At 42.3% G+C, this 15,671-nt stretch overlaps 1 protein-coding gene across 1 annotated transcript in view; it reads left to right on the top strand.

The window, feature by feature from the left end:
* ASTN2 (astrotactin 2) overlaps positions 1-15,671 on the top strand; it is a 728,537-nt gene that overhangs the window by 156,462 nt on the left and 556,404 nt on the right. The window lies entirely within an intron of this gene.

The following is a 15,671-nucleotide window of genomic DNA, read 5'->3' as shown; positions in this document are numbered from 1 at the left end:
GTAGTCAATCAGTCTCTCTGCCTCCTCCTTGGCAGTTTTTTTTATTTTCCTTACATATTTAGTTTTTTCCCCTGTATGTTTTTAGTGGTTCTTCACTGCTTTCTTGTTTTAGTAATTTAAATGCTTTATTTTTTTTCACTTATTGCCTCCCTTACAGTCTTGTTGAGCCACATTGGTTTCCTTCTATTTGTAGATCTTTTGTTTTTAAAGGATATTAACTGCTCAAATTAGGTATTAAGGATGTTTTTAAACTTCTCCCATTTGTCCCCTGTTCTGTTATTTTTGAGACCATTGTCTCATTTAATGTTGCTAAGAGTAATTCTGAGCTGATCAAATTTTGTTTTACTAAAGTTCCGTTTTTTTTGTTATTCCCTGATAAGGCTTCCTATTGAATGCCAACTGAAAATTAATTATATTGTGGTTGCTATTTCCCAAGTGTCCCTTAACCTGCACCCCCATGATTCTGTCTGGTCTGTTGGTTAATAATATGTCCAGAATGGCCCTCCCACTAGTTGACTCCTGTACAAGTTTAGTAAGGTAGTTCTATCTTTAATTGTCCTAAACAACTTACCGCCTCTCGTGAGATCTGCAGGCTTCATCTTTCCATGATATATCCGGATAATTAAAATCTCCCATAATAATAACTTCATTGCAGTTTGACACTTCTATTTATCTTATTAATAATTTTCAGTTTATTCTGTTATTTTTGGTGACCTATAAAAAAAAACTCCTATCAGGATTTTATTAGTTTTTTGTCCCTGTATTTCTACCCATAGAGATTCCACGTGTTCCTCTCCAACACCTATATCTTCTCGTAGCCTCAACATTAAGTAGGATTTAACATACAGACATCCCCCCCCCCCCCCCACACACACACACACACACCTTTCTGGTTCCTACGGTCTCTTCTGAAGAGATTGTAATTCTGTTAGTTCACCGCCCAGTCGCACTTTCCGTCAAGCTATGTTTCCGTTATTCCTACTATATCGTAGTTTTTTCAGACATTCTCGCTTCAACCTCACCCACTTTACTGATCCGACTTCTTGCATTCGTAGCAATATTATACAGATGCGGTTATTGTTTGTATTTACTATACTTCTTACAGTCCTATTTGCTATTCTTTCAGTTCTGTCTGTACTAACAGCCCCTTCGCTTAACCCCCATTTCCATTCCTTAATCCCAGAACTCTGTCTACACTGACTTTTCCCCCTGTTTCTCTTGTTGCCCCCCCAAGTCTCTAGTTTACACCTTCTACCTTCTAAGGTTCTCCAACCTTCTAGCCATCTTCTCCCCCAACACAGCTGCAACCTCCCCATTGTGATGCAGCCTGTCCCTATGGTAGAGCCTGTAATTGACAACAAAGTCAGCCCAGTTCTCTAGGAACCCAAACCTCTCTTGCCTACACCAACTTTGGAGCCACTTGTTTACCTCCTTAATTTCCCGTTGCCTTTTTGGCGTGGCTTGTGCTATAGGTAGTATCTCCGAGAAAACTACCTTGAAGGACCTTGTCCTAAGGTTAGATCCTAGATCCCTGAAATCTTTTTTTTAAGGGTCCTCCATTGACCTCTGACTTTGTCATTGGTACCAATGTGCACCATCCTTACCAGCCCCTCCCAATAATCTGTCAATTGATTCACGATGTTTCAAACTCAAGCACCAGGAAGACAACACATTGTTCGACGATCCCAGTCTTTGTGGCAGATTTCCCTGTTTGTCCCCCTTATAATTGAGTCACCCACCACTAGGACCTGTCTACCCTGCCCTGTGCTCTACTTGTCCTTCTTACTGGAGCAGTCATCATCTCCCTGATGGTCAGAGGGCAATTCGTGGTGCAGCAGTGCTGACCCTGTAATGGCAGCCCCCTCATCTCACAACTTTTCAAACTTGTTGGCTTATGCCAGTTCAGGATTAGCCTCCCTGGTTTACTTCCCTGTACCACTCCTAACTGTCATCCAGCCAGCTGCCTGCTCATCCTGCTCTCCTGAACTACCTTCCACCCTCACATCTACCCCAGCGAGTGCCTGCTCAGTGAGCAGCAAACTTCTTTCCATATTGCCAATGTGTTGCAGTGTTGTAAGTTACTCATTTAGATCCAGGATCTGGGCTTCCAAATGCGCAAAATAGTTACATCTCGCACAGCAGTATGCACGCTTGACCGGCTGGTCAAGGACCTAATACATGGCACAAGATGCGCACTTGACGGCATAGCCAAGCCTGATGCACATTCTAGTGGGGAATCTACAATTTAACTTAAAAAAAAAAATCAACTAGATCACACTCCTCATGCGCCTCTGCCTGTTCGCGCTCACTCACATGCCTCCGCCCATGCTGTATTGGCTGCCCATACGCTACAGAACTCAATTCAAACTCATCACGCTCACCCACAATGCTCTCCATGGCACCGCGCCAATGTACATCACTTCCCTTCTGTCCATGCGTCACTCAGCCTGCATTCTCCGCTCTGCTAACATACTCAGACTAAACACCCCTCTAATATGAACCTCACATGCTCGCCTCCAGAACTTCTCTAAAGTAGCACCGATCCTCTGGAATGCTCTAACCCGAAACGTCCGAACAATCCCCGACCCATGGAACTTCAGACACGCCTTAAAGACGCAACTCTTTAAAGAAGCATACCAAAATTTCTGATCTAGTCTCCCACCCCCACAATATACCTCCTGCAACTCCCTATGGCTTCCCACTTTTGCCTATTATGTACACTTCCTGCCCCATACCTTCTGTACTAACCCACTCCATTTGTGTGCCCAAAAAACTATATACCACATGTAACATTTGTAATTTCTGTAATTTTCCTATTGTTTGTGTTCCCCATGTGCCTCGAAAGCGCTGCGGAATAAGTTGGCACTTTACAAACAGAGATTATTATTATTATTAGTTGCCTCTGCCCGTCCATGCTCACTTACTTGCCACTGCCCATTCTCTCTCACTCACCCGCCTACGCCTGTTCACACTTTTTTCCTTATATCTCACTCGCACTCCTCCTGCCTGCTCGCTGTCAGTCACATTGACTCGTTCACACTCACTGCTCGTTCACTCTCAGTTACACACACTCACTTGCCCACCAGGATCTGCTCCTCTCCTCTCTCACTGGCGTCCGCTCTCACTGGTCACCTGCTGCCCCGGATCCCACTTCGGAACCTGCTCCTCTTCTCCCTGCGCCTACTCCTCACCCGATGGATCACAAACAGTTCTTCTGGCAGCTTGGCGGCTCTCTGCTCCGATGTGTCCCTTGCTTCCTGCTCAATGCACCGTACAGTAATAGTGTTCCCTTTGTGCCCCACAAAGAAATAATGCCCACACTCAGTAATTGCGCATCCATATAGTAAGACAGCCCCTATACAGTGATAGTGATCCTTTGTGCCCCCATACAGTAATAGTGTCTCCGTAGATTAATAGTGCCCCCTTGTGCCACCACACAGTAGTAGTGCTACCTTGATGCTCATATACAATAATTATGCCCCATACAGCCACAGTACAACCCTGAAACTCAACTATGTCCATTCCAATGTCCATGCCAGTTGAAAGCAATGCCCAGATCCGGCAGGCCCCTTTCCCCCCAGGGTTTGGTTGTGGTGAAACCCACCGCGACTGCAATCTTTACTGCCTGCCTATTTAAGCAGGGTTTCATGATAAACCACAGTTATTGGGTAGGTATAAATATTGTCACACAAAGCATCACTTTCCGGAATCTCTATATAGATATGGCCAGGGACATTGATAGCATTGTCTTGGATCCTGTAATGATATTGTTAGGTGGTTGATGTAAAAGCTAATGAGGTTTCACAACTAATACCAATGAACCGGTGGGATTTAATATGTTAACCATAATCTGTAGAGGCTAGTTTTGGCTCTAGTAATGATTCTATAATGAAAGGAAGACTTCAGGGTTAAAAGTTCTCATTGGATAAAGTATGCTGCTAGCCAATGGTTTTAGAAAAAAGATTCCATTTTTTTTCCTTTAAAGACAGGACTCAAAATACTTGTCTCAGTGTCAGTAAAGTGCGCTAAAGGTTGAAGGTAAATGTATTTTTGTCTGAGTAAACCATCACCATTCTTTTGATTTTTTTTTTCATGGAGTCAATCTTTTCAGTAACACCCACGGCAAAATTCCCAACTTCTAACACAAGTTAGAGATAGGTAAAAAAAAAAAAATACCCCCTAAGGCTCTTTACTTGACCTTAAGGGTAAAACTCAGGTTTTGGGTAACATCTCATATATCATAGAGAAGTTTTAAGATCTGAGAACCTATAGTAGTTCTCCGAGCAAAGCTGGATGAAGCCATTACGATCCATAGCCGCTAACGACGACTTGAGTAGCTTTATTCTATCTATGGGTGGGGTGTCGGAGCCTGGACTTTTCCATGACATATCAGAAGTTTTCTGTAATTGGAGGTAGACTTCGAAAATAATGACTCAATCTATAAAATACTCTGCTGAAATCCGGGGGTAGAGTTCACTCTTGAGCTGTGCCGGCGTGATAATGATCTGAGTATCATAGCCCCTCTGTGTATCTAATGTACCGAAATCAGTCCGTAAACCTAATAAATGCAGAATTAATCTAATGTTACCAAGGAACGTAATATAGCAATCATGTCCGCTATGACAGCAAAACAGATATTATGTTACCGCTGCCGAAGACGCTCTTGATTTCTCTATTACATTGTGCCATTCGATTAGCACAAAAACTACACTTAGGTATAGCCCCCTAATCGTATAATCAGGGATTACGGGGTGTGATTATGTGCAGAAGTCAACCATCCACAAAAGGTTATTACAATGGTGTTTTCTGGGAATTTGTTCCATTTTATAGGCATGGATGTTGTTGTTCTGCCAAAGCATTTTCTGCATCAAAACTAGGAAAACAGCCTTTTGTCCAGTGGATGAAATATATGCATATCCTGAGAAAAATGAAATTTTACCGTTGGCTTTAGTAGGGAGATAAAAATGCAATCCTTTTCTGTAATATTATTACTATACGGGCCCCTAATCCTTTTTTATTCTCCATGAGAGATGCTTATTGAGGATAACGCTCGCTATAAACCCCGCAGTTCTAGTGGTGGTTGAAGACGTCGACACAACTACTAGTTAAACTGCGTTTGAGTCAACATCAAGAACAGCTATTGGTTTATAATATTTTTTTTTGGCGCAAAAGGGAAAAAGTCACCCGACCGCCGTTTTATCATCTGCAAAGTGTCACGCTCATGACAGCCCGCAGTAAAAGGTGTAAGGCTGTATTTATACGGGCAAGTTTCATGCGAAAGTTACGTGGACTCGCACGGGAATAGAACCCATTAGTTTTAATGGGTTAAAGGGATGGTACCAGAATTTCAAGTTATATCCTATCCACAAAATTGCAGCGATATCGCAGCTGTGTTCTGTGCATATTTGTTGCGATATTGCGATTTTGTGTTGCTACAAAGTCGCACAACTTTGTAGTACTCTTTTGCCAGGATTTTCGGGGGGCTTGAAATATAAGCGTTACCCCGAAAATAAGCCTGACTGTATTAAAAACAAAAAAAAAAACAATACATTACCTAATAATCACTGTCCACTCCGCCGCACTTCTCCTCCCGCTACTCCGCCGCACTTGTCTGCAGTCTTCAGACAGCGCTTCCTGGTTAGGGGTTCAAAAATCCCGCCTCAAGGAAGCACTGGCTCTGATTGGTTCTGGAGCACTACAGTGATTGGCTGAGCCACGGCGCTTGAGAACCAATCACTGCAGTGCTCGATGAACCGATTCAAATCATTCAATGCAATTGGTTCTCGAGCACCGCGATTCAACCAATCAGACACAGCACTTCCTGGAGGCAGGATTTTTGAGCCCCCTGACCAGGAAGCGCTGGCTGAAGACTGCATGCAAGTGTATTTTTTAATTTTTTTTTATGTAGCTAGGGCTTATTTTAGGGACAAACAGTAGGACTTCCTACTGTAAATGTTGCATTGCACTGTATGAAAATGCAATTTGTGCGATGCAGAACAAAGGAAGGCTCCATAGGAAACATGGGCTACAGAACATTGCAAACCGCAGCAATATTCAGCATATCACCATTTTCTTTTTCTCGTAATGTAGCAGCCTACAAAACATTGTTAATGTGAAGAAACCCATGGGAAAACATGGGCTTTACACACATGCGATTTGTAATGCTGTCGCATCGCAAAAAAAACCTGCAATTTTGTCGCCCCCTGTGAAAGTGGCCCAATTGCTATGGAAGCCAAAAGAAATCGCATTAAACTCACATGTGAATGCATTTTTAATGCGAGTTCTTTGCGATTTTCCAGTTTAACTATTGAAACCACTTTCAAGTACATCTAATTCTTATCTCGTGTTTTTGTTCAAAATGCATTGCACACTTAAAATCACAGATAAACGATTGTGATATAGGTTTGACGTTGGCGAGCGTGATATTGGGACAGGTTTTACGGCCAGATATTGCAAAACAAAACTAGTAGGCACTCTGACACCAACATCATACATAAACCAAAACATGCATACAAATATCCACCAAGACAACAGATGCCAAAAACTCACCAAAGAACTAATACACATAGGCATTCTGGCCAGAATGCATAAGCTCACAAGCCTACGACAAGGGTCCTCGTTGTACTGTGAGTCCCTACACTAACAAGACAACTAAAACAACAAAAAGGGAACCCTGCCTACAAGCGGGGTGAACGTCCCAATAGGGACGGCCCCACGCTGGAACCCAGGGGCCTGGCTGACCATAGAGGGTAACAGGCAGAAACTAAGACAAGGGGGATAACACAACAGGCATCTGCTCACCTGCAGACACAGGAGGAACACAACATAGAACATAAAACTCACCAGGTGTCTGCTCACCTACAGACAGACACTGAACAAGACACTGTTCACACCTAATATCTGAATACCTGTAATCAGACACTGAACAAGTGACTGTTCAAATCTACCGATACCAGGGAATCCACCGATAAACTCATGCATGTAGTCTACAATGAAACAGACCACACATGACTCCAAGCACCACAGTGCTGAGAGATAAATAGCCAGTACCCTCTATTAAGAGAACTCCACACCATCAGCCAGACAACTCAACCACATTTGTAGCAGTCTGCTCCTGGAAACCCTTAGTACTGCTACAAGTCTCAGGAGCACTAGTGACATGAGTTCAATGGCAGCTGTATAAATGCATCATCACTTAGGCTCCCTTTTGGTGGCTGCTATAAGTAGTCAAGGTTTTTTCCATTTTAGGCCAGGCTCACACGAATAGGACTGATTGTGCATGCGGATTTCCAAAATGGGGAAGACCTGTGATCCTTTGCGGAAAAAAATTGTGACTGGTCGTGGAAGATCACAGATGCGAGTGTGTGGATGTACGCAATACACAGCGTATTGTCCATGCGGAAGAGAGAGCTCTCACTCCTCTCCAGGCAGCATTTCGACTTTTCTATCTATTTTACTATGAAGGAGCGAGCGTTTCCGACTCTCATACGCAATATTAATTGTGTAAGGCCAATGGAACAATCGCATCTATTGACTTCAATGGAGGCCGTCCGCTCGGAATCCACGCTGAAGTAGAGCATGCTGCGATTTTTCTTCTGCTCACACAATACACTATTCATACCCATGAGTGTGATGAAAAATTCGAAAATGCATGCCTTTCAATGCCCACATTTTACCGTGGATCTTCCGCGCGGATGGCGATTGTGGAATCCGAAAATTAAAATTCGTTCATGTGAGACTCCCCCTTACTCTATGGCTATTCTCAACCCCTGTAAAGATATATATTCAGCAGAGAGCTTTGGAACAAAGTGGCATTAAAAGCTACACATTCACCTTAACCTTTAAATCATTTATCTCTTCGTAATAATTTTTTTTTCATTTTCTGGTCTTAAATCATCCAGATTTAGAAACATACGGATAACCATAGAAATGACCTTACTGCTCTTAAAAAGGTTGTCTCACAATTTAATATTACATTTCTCTATTCGATCACTTGAAACATAATGTTTCAACCTGAGCATTTTTTTAAATGCTCCTGTGTGTAGATTTTGTTGTTACGCATTTGCTATAGCGCCCCCCCCCACCCATCTTCTATAGAAGGTTTTCCACTATTTCCCATTAGTTCAGCCTTACTGCTCAGATCCTCTTCTACACTGCTGGTAGACTAATTTCCGCCATTGTGGGATCTTTTTGCATAGTGGCATGCCAACCCTTAGGCCGCCTGCACACGAGCGTTCCGGATTCCGCTAGCGGATTTTCACGCGCGTATGGTACCTAAATGTGCTTGCGGATACGTGCGGATGCGTGAAAAATCACACGCGGATATACGCGGATGTGTTGCGGAAAAAAACGCGCAGAAAAACCAGCAGACACCCCTTATTGTAAACCCAACCCCTAGAGAACTGCCCATTCCTTGGAAAACAGCTTAAAAACCAACACCCAGACTCCGTTTTGTCCCTCGTGCTTGTGCGAGCACCGTTAAATTATTCTGGCAACATGCTTTCACCCGGTGAGCAGATGTCTTTGTGGGCATGGTTGATCCATGTAACTTTTTTCGGGCGCTTCTCCAGCGTGACTTTATTTCAGTCACTGCAAAAAAATTCACAAGAGGAATTCATTACTACAGATTTTGCATTCTTACATCCTGCATTGGCAAGAAATACTACCTATCTCCCTCTACAAATTTGCCTGTGAAGCTCTGCTGTGTGTTGGGACGCCTCCTACCATGCCTACTTCCTGTAGTCATAGCAACCAGTGACTCCATCTGCAGCTGCACTGCGGATGTACTGCGTGAAAAAACGCACCCATTCACTTGTATTGGAGGCTTCACGCGCAGAATCCGACCCAAATTAGAACAGGTCACAGATTTTTTCACGCGCGTGAAAAAACGCGATACAAATCCGTCCGTCTGGGGACAACTGCGGATCCTCATAGGAGTATATTGGCTGCGGTCTGGGGCAGATAATGTGCCTAAAATAACACGCTGGAAATTCCGTTCGTGTGCAGGCACCCTTAGTCTTGTAGGAAAGGAGCCACTTCTAGCGCACTGATTCTTATTGGCGGTCCCGCGCAAATCACTACCCATGTACGATACAAGAGGATCTGAAGCTGCTAGGAATGTCTGACCACTGAGACTGGACATCTTACTTGGACATTCTGAAAAGGAATGTAAAAAACCACCAGGGGGCGTCATAACAAGTATATAAGGGCAACATTTAGACACAGGAGCATTTTGTCAAATAATCCTGAATGAAAAATTCCATTGCTTTGTGAGACCTTACAGAGAAATGCACACAATTGTATTCGCGTTCGATATTCTACGTCGGAACTTCCGCCTCGTATGGCCGCACTTTTCATCGAACAATATTTTGGTTTCTGAAATCACATGCTAATTGAAGCAAAAATCTCTGTATGCAACTCCGAAATGATCAATTGATTCATTATCTCATTGTGATAATTGTCAACCAAGTGTCCTTGAACATGAACAGTTGTTGCCATATAAACATTGCTTGATTAGGCAAATAAAGTACATCCACCTACCTCCTTGGCTCCGCTACTGTCTACAACATGATGCGCTCTTTAATCATATCTACAAATCTGTTAGCATTTGATTTTATGCCATTTTATTTCTGGGTGGTTTCAATAGTTGCCAGCTGCTGGCTGTGCATAAATGTATCCGTCTTGCCCCTTAGTGATTTCGCTGTCATTGCTCAGTTTGGGTTGCCAGTAATTTGTTGTATGATAACAGTTAAAACCAACAGATTCACAGAGGAACTCAGCAGCACTAATGAGAGTTCCTCTAAACTACCCTTTAATGGAAAGAAAGGGAATATCCAATGAGAAATTAAATGTTAATATTGATTTGTTAGTCTGCCTTTGCCTTACGGATGCTCGAATTTTACATTTTGAAGGTGGTATGGATTACTTAATTTTACTTAGTACCAGAGCTTCAATATTGGCCATTTATTTAAAAAAAAAAATATATATATATATACATTTTTTATTTTTAGTTTTTTTTCGTTTAGGTGGTTGCAAGAGGATCAGGAAAAGTTGGGTGCAGAAAAGTGGCAAATGAGGTTATGCACATGGGCAGAGGAAATACATTACATGCTAAATGGGAAACCACTGGGTAATACTGATATGAGAGGGATTTTAGTTAACTGTAAACTTAACTGGAGCAACTAGTGTCAGGCAGCTGCTGCCAAGCAAATAGGACCATGGGGTGTATCAAAAGAGGCAGCTGCTGCCAAGCAAATAGGATCATGGGGTGCATCAAAAGAGGTCACATGGTGAGAACATTGTTCTTCCTCTTTACAAGTCACTGGTCAAACCACACATGGAATATTGGGGATAGTTTTGGGCACCGGTATTCAAGAAGGACATATCAGAGCTTGAGCGGGTACAAAGGCGGGCAACTAAAGTAATAAATGGAATGGGCGAACTACAATACCCAGAGAGGTTATCAAAATTGGGGTTATTCAGTTTAGAAAAAAGACGGCTGACGGGTGACCTTATAACTATGTATAAATATATCAGGGGACAATACAGAGATCTCTCCCATCATCTGTTTATACCCAGGACTGTAGCAAGGGGTGCCATCTGCGTCAAGTGGAAAAAAGGTTCCTACACCAACATAGAAGAGGTTTCTTTACTGTAAGGCCTAATGCACACGGCTGGATTTCCACCGCATAAAACGGGGCGGAAATCCACGGAGTTTCACTGCAGCTATTAGGTTCTATTAAACCTAATAGCTCAATGTACATGCTGCGGAATTCCGCAACATGAAATTACCAGCAGCATGTCCTATTTGCTTCAAGTATACGCGTGGACGGCTACCATTGTAGTCAATGGAAGCCGTCCGTCACGGTGTACTTCCGCTGCAGCACAGCGGAAGTATTGCGTGAATACGCACCCCACCCACCACAGGCCGCGTCATATGACACAGCCGGCGGGTCATGTGACACTGCCGGTGCGTCATATGACACTACCGGCAAATTTCCTAAAGCCTGAAGAAGATCATCCTGAACATCCTCTGCCGTCCTCTTTTAGGGTAGATAGGCCACCTTCTACCAACACACAATCCCCAATGGATGCTGGGTGCAACGTGTGTCCTGTTTCACAGCGAGCATGAGATACAGGTATTAACTGTACTCTTTCCAGTGGTGCATGCAGTCTCAGAATATGTAGCGAAACGTAAAGTCTCAGTAGTCTTGCACATTAAGCGTGGCATCAGTACACCAGGCACCCCTTTTGGTTGTCTTCTCATTCTGAGACATGTCACTGACCTTGTTTCCTCTTCTTGCTTGATTGCCTCTCCCGTGTCTCTCTGATGCTCTGCACCGTGTACTGCTCTGCCCTCCCGGCAACCTGAACACAAACGGCTCTCTCGATTACATCTTCCTCTCCACTTTGGACCCCGAATCCACTTCTGGTCCTCTGCAGTACTCTTCCTGCAGAAACCTGCTCTCTTTAAACTGTGCCCTTTACTACAGGTTACAACACCACAATTGTGTTTTTGTCAGGTATGCTTCTGTGGCTTCACAAGTGCCACAATTACAGCATAATAGGATGTGCTGGCAGGCATAATACACAGCAATACAAAATATTGCAGTGCGTTATATAAATGATCAACTGATTGTATGGTGAAGTCAACTAGTGTAACTAAAATGCTTTAAAAAAACTTAATAAAGTCTCATAAAACATGTAAAAAACTAAGAATTTTTTTTGTGCGCAAAACTGATGCGCACAAAAAATTGTGTGACCAAAGCCAGCGTCACAGCTGAAAAAAAAACGCTGCTAGCAGCGTTTATCAGCCCAAAAGGCTCGTTCACACGGGCGTTTTACACTTAAAAAGATCACTGCCCGCTATCCTCTGCCACAGCTGTGGCAGAGGAGAACGATGTTCTCCCATTGAATTCAATGGAGCCGGCAATACATCTTCTGATAGCCAGAACTTTTTAATTTTTCCGTTGACATAGTTGTGTGAGGGCTCGTTTTTTGAGGGATGTCCTGTAGTTTCTATTTGTACCATTTTGGAGTATATATGAGTTTTTAATAGCTTTTTATTTAAAAAAAATGTTGGAGACTGGGGGACCAATAAATCGCAATTCTGACTTGTGTATTTTGGTTTTTTGACAATATTCACCATACAGGATAAATAATGCATTACTTTGATAGATCTAACTTTTAGGAATGCAGTGACTCCAAATATTTATATTTTTTCTTTTTTTATTATCAATATGGAAAAGGCATTTTTTTTTTTAAATTATCTTTTTATTTTTTTTTAATAGTTAATAAAACTTTTTAAAACTGTTTTTTAATTTTTTTAAGTCCCATACAGGATTTGAACTTGCGTATGATATAATACCATAGTATTAGATTATACTGTCATCTGACAGGCAGTCAATTAAGTCATGCCACAGGCAAACTGCAATGGCACCCCGTGATCTTATTGCGGAATGGGGATTCTGGACCCCCCGAACACAGAATTTACAACAGCATTTAAAGGGTTAACACCCGTGATCAGCGTGAGGGTTGATCGCAACTGTTGCCAGCAGTTGTCAGCTATAAAAAACAACTGGTACCCACATTATATAAAGCAGGATCGTATCCCCATCCCAATCCATACAAACCCCACACACCCAGGACGTAACTGTATGTCCTGGGGCTTTAAGGGGTTAATGTTTTAGTAAGAGACCAGGCGACAAGGATTTGTTTTGTGCACTGTGACTGTGAAATCAAGCATATATGGGATGTCCTGGAAAGTCTGATCCATGAAGACCACATCTCGCAAATTATAGGACTCTTCCCATGTATGTTGGATGTTGGTTGCCTTAGTGTGGAGTAGACTCTGGAGCCAAGCCTGCTACTAACACAGGACTGCTAGGTGTTAAACACAGCTGACAGGCTGCTGCAGCGGCCAAGATTGGAGATATCTCCGAACCTGGCTGTTTAGCTCTTTACATACTGCTGTCATTGCTGACAGCAGCATTTAAATGGTCTGACATGGAGAGGGGTGGTTTCTGCCCTTTGATTGTGCACCCAGCAGCAAGACCACAGGGTCAGTTCAGTTCTGATGGTAGCCTAGGTCCTAGGCTCCCAGGCCTGTCATGGATTACTTCCTATTAAGCCCTGCCTGCATTGCGGTTTATGGGGGACTGGAAGTAGTAGCTCGATCAGACAATTCCTACTTCAAGTCCCCCATAGAGACTAAAATGAGTTAAAATCAGGATTTTCTTTAAATTATTACAAAATTTTAAAATATTAAATGTTTTAGAAAAAACACAATTAGTATTGCCATGCCTGCAAAAATCTATTTTATCAAAATATCACATTATTAATTCCACATGATGAACGCTGCCAGAAAATATAGACAATGCCAAAATTGCACATTTTTAGTCATCCTGCCTCCAAGAAACAAATTGAATAAAAATCGAGCAAAAATTGTAGGTAAGCCAAATCAGTACCAATAGAAACTACAGCTCACTCTACTAAAAACAAGCCCTCACACAGCCTCATTAACATAAAAAATGATTGACATCAGAAGACAGAAAAAATAAAAATATTTTTTTGAAGTAACATAGTATGCTAGGCTGAAAAAAAGACAATGTCCACTCAATCCAGCCTGTTTCCACCCTGCCTTGTTGATCCAGAGGAAGACAAAAGAAAAAAACAATGAGGCAGAAGCCAATTCACCCCATTTTTGATGGAAAAATTCCTTCCCGACTCCATAATGGCAGTCAGAATAATCTCTGGATCAACATTTGGAAAGTTCCTACCTGACTCCAAGTTCGGCAGTCGGAAGATCCCCAGATCAACAACCCTTCTGGTTATTTATTGGCTATATCCTGCAATGTCGTAGCACTCTAAAAAGACATCTAGTCGCCTCTTAAACAATTTTGCCATCACCACATTCTCAGGCAGAGAGTTCTACAGTCTTACTGCTCTTACAGTAAAGAACCCCCATCTATGTTGGTGATGAAACCTTCTTTCCTCTAGACGTAGAGGATGCCCCCTTGTTACCATTGCAGTCCAGGGTATAAACAGATCATGGGGGAGATCCTTGTATTGTCCCCTCATGTATTTATACATAGTTATGTGATCGCCCCTTGACCGTCTTTTTTCCAGGGGGAATATTCCCAATTTTGATAGCCTCTCTGGGTATTCCAGTCCAGTCATTCCATGTATTAGTTTAGTTGCCCTTCTTTGAACCCCCTCAAGCACTGTAACATCTTTCCTGAGCATCAGTGTCCGGACGTGTGCACAGTATTCCATGTGAGGCCTGACAAGTGCCCTATATAGTGGAAGAATAATATTCTCATCCCTCGCCCCTATACCTCTTTTAATGCACCCCAAGACTTTATTTGCCTTTGCAGCAGCTGACTGGCATTGATTGCTCCTGTTAAATCTACAGTCCACAAGTACCCCCAGGTATTTTTCCATCTCACTTTTCCCTAGCAGTACCCCATTTAGTGTATATCAGTCTCCAATATATATAACGTCCGTGACAGCATATAAGGTGCAAATAAAATTCTCTCTTTGTTCCTCCATATAAGCGACGTTTCGACCCTTATGGGTCTTTATCAAGCTTTAGAAGTGTACAGCCCAACAACATTTTTAAATACAAATGAACATTCAACCCACCACCAATCACAATTAAGACACCAGGTGTGATCAATCTTCACAGGCTACCACTGTGAGGATTTTTAGTGTATATTGGTAACATCCATTCTTGCTGCCCATGTGCAGAACCTTACATTTATCAATATTGACCTTCATTTGCCATTTTTCTACCCAAGCCCCCAGCTTATCTGGGTCCATTTGCAGCCATATATTGTCCTCCGTTGTATTAATTATCACTAGCAATGGTAAGTAACACAACATAAAAAAAGGACATGAATTCAGTATAGATGAATAGCACTGACCTGCAGAATAAAGATAACATGCCATTTCTACACTCTATGGTACATTAAATGGTACTATTACAAAATACTACTCAACAAGCAGGACCTTGTGTGATTAGGTTGTCAGAAAAATAAAAAACTAACGATTTTTTTTTTTGAAAGTGAGGATACAAAGAATTAAAAACAAAAAAAATGAAAGAGGGATTCAGTGGGAAGGGGTTAATAGATCTGCTACTAATGTCCTGGTGCTATAGGACACCTTCAGAGGTCTTATGAGGTCAATGTCTCGAATAGTCAGGGTTGTTGTTCATGGTGTAATATAAGGTAGGTGGCTTTAATGTTGTCGTTGATCGGTGTCTACCGAGATCATATCCATGAAGTCTTTCACCGTGTGCTTACAGTATAGTGATGCAGAAAGCCACTCTACTGAAATTACAACTTGGGCATAAGAAGAGAGAATCAGGATGTGTGAAAGCCACTGATAGGAAATCTAATGACCTTTGTTGACATTTGGAGGCCATTTACCAAAAGGTCTAACCACCGTTTTGTGAAAAATAATTGATCTTTATGTCAAATGCACCGTCAGCACTAATAGCAGGAAGGACCTTGAACACAAAGGGGTCATGTATGAATGTATCTGCTTAACTCTATAGACTTACAGTAATGTATACAACGCAAGGAAACATTCCGCCAACCTTCAGACAAGACTGCTGAGACGTATTGTTACTAATCGAATTAGAGTCGTGAGTTATTCTTTCTATAATTTGA

Source organism: Eleutherodactylus coqui, chromosome 10 (assembly GCF_035609145.1).
Source record: "Eleutherodactylus coqui strain aEleCoq1 chromosome 10, aEleCoq1.hap1, whole genome shotgun sequence".
Taxonomy (NCBI): domain Eukaryota; kingdom Metazoa; phylum Chordata; class Amphibia; order Anura; family Eleutherodactylidae; genus Eleutherodactylus; species Eleutherodactylus coqui.
This window is presented reverse-complemented; position numbering and strand designations above follow the sequence as displayed.